We start from the raw sequence: 7,918 nt of genomic DNA, 5'->3' as shown, positions 1-7,918 counted from the left end.
TTTGTCCTAGCATATGGGACGAGGAAAGTGCCTTTATCTTTGTGTCTTTCAGAGTATTTTTATTAAATTTTGTATTTGAAGATTATGGTTCAGTGTTTTATGTATAGTTGCTACTATACTTTTGAGTCTTCTGTCCTGAAGGCTTTCTAAATTTAGTGATTTTGCTAATGGTGTTACACTAGTCAAATGTGAATATTCGTTTGTTATGAATTTCACTGCTCTATTTTGTGTTTGTTCCAGTTTCTTAATGTTTTCTTGAGTTGAGGGGTCCCATACGGAGGATGCATATTCTATTATTGGCCTAACCAAGGTTAAATAACATTTTAGTTTTATGTTCTTATTTGATTTATAGAAATTTCTTTTAATAAACCCTAATGCTTTGTTGGATTTTTTTTTTTTAGTTTCATCAATATGTGGATTCCATGACAGTTTTTCATTTATTATAACACCTAGGTATTTTGCCTTTTTTAGTCTGTGTTACTGGTTTGCCATGAATAAGATAAGTGACATTAATTTGTTTTAGTTTTTTTGTTACTCTTAACAACTGACATTTTTCTGGGTGGAAAGACATGCTCCAATTTGATTCCCATTTCTGTAATTCATTTAATTCTCTTTGTAAAATATCTGTGTCTTGTGTTGTTTTTATTGTTCTATTATGCAATCGTCTGCAAATAATCTGACTTTTGTTCCTGAACTAATGCAATTTGGTAAATCATTTATGTAAATTAAAAATAGTAGTGGACCCAAGACTGTTTCTTGAGGTACACCTGAGTTTACTGTTATCTGTGTTGATTTAGAGCCATTTATTATTACAGTTTGTTCTCTCCCTATCAGAAAATCTTAAATCCACTGATGAATAGGACAATTAATGCCGAAATATTTAAATTTTTTAAGCAAACTATGGTGGTGAACTTTGTCAAAAGCCTTGGAAAAATCTAGTAAGATAGCATCTATTTGTTCACTATTATCTAAACCTTTTGAAAAATCCCCAATTAGTCCTATTAATTGTGTTTCACATGATCTATATTTCCTAAAGCCATGTTGGTATGGGGTGAGGACATTATGTTTGTCTAATATATATTATATATATATAGATAGAAGACAGACAGATAGATAGAAAGATTAGATAGATTTATAATGCATAATTTGAAACTGACAAAATCGTAGATCTAAAGTTGAAGTATTAGCTTCTAGTCTATCATCAATATGGTTTGGTCTGTGGGCCAGGGTAAAAAAATTAACATTAAAAAAAGACTTAAATACATGTAGAATGTTTTTAGACACGGTACAACAGAATACTAGTGAGTCAGTGATACAGGCCACCGGCTCTCTACTCGCAGCACTTTCATACAGATATTTTTCTTAGCTCCTGGGTATATGTTTCGTCTCTAAGATTAAACCCACTGTAAATGACCCTAAGAAAGTAGACTAAGTCAAACACCTTAGAGGCTTCAAGTTTTATAAAGATCATTGAATTTGTAGGCCTATAGAGCATTTTGTAACACGTGGTTAACAAGGTTGTCGTGAGACCAGTATGACCAGACAATGACCAACTGCTTTTCAAAAGAGATGTCCAATACATAATTTTAGCGTTGTGGGGATCAAGGACGTCTTTAGAATTCCCGTGACCTTTGAACTCAAGATCAATTGCTAAAAGTATATACTTCATCACTCGCCTTCTAAGTGAGCTTGGTCGTGTGGGAGACGCTCTGGACTGTCGTCTGATTTCCTGACCTCTGCCATTCTGAAGGAACATCCGAAATATGTAAAACAAAGATATATTGCACTGTAAGGAGCTTTGAAAGTGGATTTAGAAATCATCACAACTTTGAATTCCCGTCTATGCATTCTGTAACAATTTGCAAATCAAATATCTTTCATCAATATTTCACTAAGTTGAATTGCCGACATTTTTTTTCGTTGCGCAGGGTAGCCATTAATTTCTTGGATTTGACCTTGAATATCCTTGATCGCTACCGCACTGGAAGACGACTCGTAAAAGTAAAGTTTCTAAGAGTGTTTTTTTTTTTTTTTGTTTATTCAAACGATTCAATGAAAATTAATGCGACGCTTTTGTTAATTATTATTTCCACGCAGGGCAATTCAAAACGGTTTACTGGTAGCAAAGTAGCATACTGTAGACACACGCAGTCACCCACATTTTGTAATCTGGAGAAACTTTTTGAATGCAATCGATACATTTTACAGTACATATTGCAATTAAATTCTCAAGCAAAGGGAGATTATTCAGTCTTTTTTTTGTCCCCTCTAGTTATAGAGCTTATATAATTATCGTTATTGTTTTGAAGAGACGAAAGAAAATACGCTGCCGAGGACAGACATAGTCGGCGAAAAGAAAATCTAAATCGACCACCAGCGGACAATGGTTATGCTTGCGCTGTATGTGTAAAAATATGTAGGTCACAGCTGGAGCTGTGTAGCCAAGGGAAATAATGCGTTCCTCATTAATCTTCGGGCTCAGACACAAGCCTTAATTATGTAGATACAAATTTAAAAAAAAATATCTCAAAAGCCACATTTCTAATTGTATAAAAAATGTTAACATTGTATTATTAAATCAGGTGGACCATATCAAATAAAGTAAATTAAAATTCCCCTTTCAGACCTTGCAATCTATAGGGCAAAAGATGTAAAGGTCATCTGTTTCTTAGTCCCACAGTTAACGAGGGTGCCATATGGCCAGCACAATGATCAACCACCTTTACTTTTCCCCAACTAATGTCAGGTACCCATTACAGTTGTGTGAGGCGCCCAAAGATCCCAAAATTCAAAATCACATTCTTCACGTGGAATCGGAAGCCAAGCGTTTTACCGCTCAGCCGACGCGCTAATAATTAAATAGCCTATTACATAGTCGTTCTATTAAAAAACAAAATTTGAATCCTAGAGAAGAAATAGAAAATTGTAAATGAAAGAGATATCAGTTTAACAATGTCGAGTTTATCTATCATGCAATGCTATTTGTATGAAATATAAGGTATCTAACTTTTGTCGCGTTGATCCCAGACTATATCCATGATATCACAGATCTTAGGCTGGACCCAGTAGCAAAAGCTACGCCTATAACTGCGAATACACAATGTATTAGCCAATTTTTTAAAGAAAAGTCAGTTGAAATTAATGATCATGTAATAATAAAAATCCTCAATATTACTATTACTGCTCTCATGGGCGTAGCGGGGGGTGGGAGTTGTTGGAATTTTGTGTCTGATTTTTTGCTTTGATTTTTTTTATTTTAGATGAGATTTTAATGTTAAACTAAACCATCACTTGCTCCCCCCCCCCTCTTCTATAAAACAAAAAAATAATGCAAATGACAGTCACCGAAGTCTACAAGAGTAGCCAAGGGGAATTTTGAGCTTAAAACCTCCTTCCAATTTTTTTTTTTTTACGATAAGACCCCCTCTTCAATATAAGACTAAAACATAGGCCTACAACAGTCACTAGATTCTATGAGAGTTTATGACAGGGGTTTTGAGTTTAAAAAAAAACAACTTCAGAGGGCTTTAAGTGAAAGCCCCCCTCCAGAGGGTTTTAAGCTTAAACCGCACCCCCCTCCAGCGTGGTTTAAAACTGTCCTTTTCGAAATAAAATTATTTATTAAATACCGGAAATAGTGCTTGCTTTGTAAAATACTACTCGATTTAGGCTGCTCCTATACTAATACATACAAATATAGAAGTATTTATAGAATACAATCCTTCTCAGTTGGTGTCTTACACGTTAACATTAGTATTGGGTTTGTCCGAAACGCGTACAGTCACCTTTTTCAATGTGGGGAAAATTATTGCTTTTCTTGTATTTTAACGTTTATTATTAATTCATTGAGTAATCACTGAGTATCGTCACCTATTTTCTTTTTTTTCCCAAAAAAAAAAAAAGAGGTTTGTTAATTATACTGCAAGAGAGACAGAAAGAGAAAGGAAAAAAAGAACTTTATAGCAACAGAGATAAAATAAGTGGGATATAGTCATGAGAAAGAAGAATAGATTATTATATAGAGAGAAAGACACACACACACACACACACATATATATATTGTTACGAATTTCACTATCCAGGCTCTCTGCAAACTGCACCATACACCACCAACTTAAAGAACTTGACAACTCAGGGCTCCAAAGTAACGTAAAGATTTAATGTCCATAAATAACAGCCAATACTGTACAATTGGCAGCACGTAGAACAGTACAAATAGCTCTGCGATAACAAATATCTCTCCGCCGTATCAAGTCTTGCACTGGCCTCTCCGTCTCGTTCCGGGCTTGCACTGGGTTCAACCGTTCGGGACTGACTTCACACACTTGGGTTCATTGTGTCGGACTCGATCACAGACCAAGATCAAGACGCCGTTCGTCTCAACTGTACTTGACAGTACTCCGCACTGAACCGTCGTAATGCTCCGTACAGAACCACACAGTTGAACTGTGCTGTAGTCGACCGTGTTCTGAACTCCTGCCGTGAACCCGCTTTCTGAACCGTTTTGACTGCGTCACCTCCGCTCTTATATAGGGTCCCTACTGGCCTTCTCGAACCGGACAGAACGCCGCTCGACGTTTCTAGGTGGTCAGATGACTACAACTCTCGTGACGCCCCTGAGCTCTGTTCACGTCGGCGATCCTTCCCGAACTCTCTTGTTGACACTCGTCTCGGCCGATCGTCGTAACTCGTCACAGTTGACCGCTCGTCTAGCGCTGGCCTGGGGCTATTTGCGTCGGCTGACTACACACACACCACTACCCCCATTTGTGCCACCACCAGGTTTATAACACTGCCCCCTCCTTAGATCTGTCCGTCCCGGACAGAATCAACAATCATGACATTGGCTGTAGAGTTTCATCGCTGCAGGCGGGGGTCGATCGGTGGCGGTTGGCTTGCCTCTTGAGCTTGACGGAGCCATCCATGTTGCAGTCAGCAATGGTCGCTTCCTTCTTCTCCTCCAGTTTGTCTTGACCTGGTTGCATGGACGTCGTGCTTTCATCGCCATCCATGTTGAATTCAGAAAACGTTTTCTTCTCCTCCAGTTAGCCTTCATCTGGTTGTATCGACCTCGTGATCGCATGGTCATCCATATTGCACTCAGCAAAAGTCGCCTTCTTCTTCTTCTCCGCCAGTTGGTCTTCATGTGGTTGCAGTGATATCGAGGTTGCATCGTCATCCATCTTGCATTCAACAAAAGTAGCCTTCTTCTTCTTCTCCGCCAGTTGGTCTTCATGTGGCTGCAGTTATTTCTTGGTAGCATCACCATGCACGTTGAACTAAGCAAACGCCGCCTTCTTCTTTTCCTCCAGTTGATCGTCCTCTTGTTGCAGTGACGTTGTAGTTGCATCGCTCTCTTGTCGTTTGGTACTGAGGGCAGCCACTCGACACATGGATATGTATAGGATGTAAGGGCAGGGATTACCAAGATTGTTGGCAAAAGAGGTGGCTTCATAGGGCTTTGCGAAGAAGGACTGGGATGGGCTTCAAATCCACAGGACAGGGAATTGTGGGACAGGTCATCATCTTCAGCCTTGTCTGGAGGGCATGCTTGTGGGGCAGGTGGGTAACACTCCTCGTGCAAAGGTCCCTCGTCTTCGGCTTCAGTCTCCATTTGTCTTTCTTCACCACCATCAGGACCTCTCTCTCTCGTCTCAGTATCGGGCCAATCGCCTGTTGGTTTCAGACCTGGTCGATGACTTTCATTGTGCGAATGTCCATCAACTTCAACGTCAAGCTTCCTTGGATTCTTTTCACCACCATCAGGACTTTCATCTCCAGTCTTGGCAGCTGGACCAACGTCTGTTAGGTTCGGACCAGGCTGGTATCTCTCGACTTGCATATGTCTCTCAACGGCTTCGTCAGGTTTCAATGGGTCCTCATGATCACCACCAAGGATCCTCTCTCTGGTTTTAGCATCTGAACGAACGTCTGAGTTGATGATTCTCTCCTCCACAGCAGGTAAGAGTTGGTTCATGGCGGCTACCTTGGTGTTCATGGCATCTATCTTGTAATTGGTGTTTTCCAGTCCCGAGTTCATAGCTGCCATCTGTCCCTGCATAGCTGCCATCTGTCCCTGCATAGCTGCCATCTGTTCCTGCATGATACTGGTGATCTGTTGCTACATGCTGCTGGTGATCTGTTCCAGCAAGTTAGGTTCGACTTCAAAAAGATATGTGTCCGGATCTTCTTTTTCTTCCAACATGTCTTCTCGGAGGCGTGCTTGTAAAGTTTCCTTGTTACCATATACCTTCAGCCTTCGTCCACGGAGTTCTTCCTTCAGTTCTCTAAATTCAAGTTCGTACAGCAGTTTCAGACGAGCCATAGTAGATCCGATCCAATCCGATTCCGATCCTATCCCACTTCTGACACCAGTTGTTACGAATTTCACTATCCAGGCTCTCTGCAAACTGCACCATACACCACCAACTTGACAAGAACTTGACAACTCAGGGCTCCAAAGTAACGTAAAGATTTAATGTCCATAAATAACAGCCAATACTGTACAATTGGCAGCACGTAGAACAGTACAAATAGCTCTGCGATAACAAATATCTCTCCGCCGTATCAAGTCTTGCACTGGCCTCTCCGTCTCGTTCCGGGCTTGCACTGGGTTCAACCGTTCGGGACTGACTTCACACACTTGGGTTCATTGTGTCGGACTCGATCACAGACCAAGATCAAGACGCCGTTCGTCTCAACTGTACTTGACAGTACTCCGCACTGAACCGTCGTAATGCTCCGTACAGAACCACACAGTTGAACTGTGCTGTAGTCGACCGTGTTCTGAACTCCTGCCGTGAACCCGCTTTCTGAACCGTTTTGACTGCGTCACCTCCGCTCTTATATAGGGTCCCTACTGGTCTTCTCGAACCGGACAGAACGCCGCTCGACGTTTCTAGGTGGTCAGATGACTACAACTCTCGTGACGCCCCTGAGCTCTGTTCACGTCGGCGATCCTTCCCTAACTCTCTTGTTGACACTCGTCTCGGCCGATCGTCGTAACTCGTCACAGTTGACCGCTCGTCTAGCGCTGGCCTGGGGCGATTTGCGTCGGCTGACTACACACACACCACTACCCCCATTTGTGCCACCACCAGGTTTATAACAATATATATATATATATATATATATATATATATATATATATATATATATATATATATATATATATATATATATATATATATATATATATATATATATATATATATATATATATATATATATATATATATATATATATATATATATCATGGGCGTAACCAGGAGGGGGATTTTGGGGTTGAACTCCCCCCCCCCAAATGAAATCCCCCCCCTAAGAGGGGGGGGGGGAATCGGAATTTAGTGACTGTTTTTTGCTTTGATTTTTGTTTTTTTTAGTTGATATCTTAATACTAAACCATCACTTGCCACGGCGCAGCCAAGGGGATTTTGAGTTTAAAATCCCTGCCAGGGAAAACCCCCTCTTCTATAAAACAAAACAAAACAAAAAAATAATGCAAACGACAATCCCCAAATTCCAATAGCATAGCTAAGGGATTTTAAAAATCAGTGGGGTTTGAAGCTAAAAACCACCTCTTCAATATAAAAAAAAAAGCAAATTACACACTCAAATCTCTATGAGCATAGCCAAATGGATTCTTTAGTTTAAACCCCCCCCCCCTTTAGCGGGCTTTGAAGCTAAAAAAAACTCTTCAATATAAAAAAAAAGAAAATTACTCAAAATGCTATGGTCGTAACCAAAGGGGGTTTTGAGTTTAAACCCCCTCCAGCTGGGTTTGAAGCTAAAAAATACCTCTTCAATATAAAAAAAAAAGCAAATTACACCCTCAAAATTCTGTGAATACCTCTTCAATAAAAAAAAAAGCGAATTAAGCACTCAAAATTATATGAGCGTAACCAAGCCAAGGGTGAT

This window comes from Biomphalaria glabrata, chromosome 7, assembly GCF_947242115.1.
Source record: "Biomphalaria glabrata chromosome 7, xgBioGlab47.1, whole genome shotgun sequence".
Taxonomy (NCBI): Eukaryota; Metazoa; Mollusca; class Gastropoda; family Planorbidae; genus Biomphalaria; species Biomphalaria glabrata.
This window is presented reverse-complemented; position numbering follows the sequence as displayed.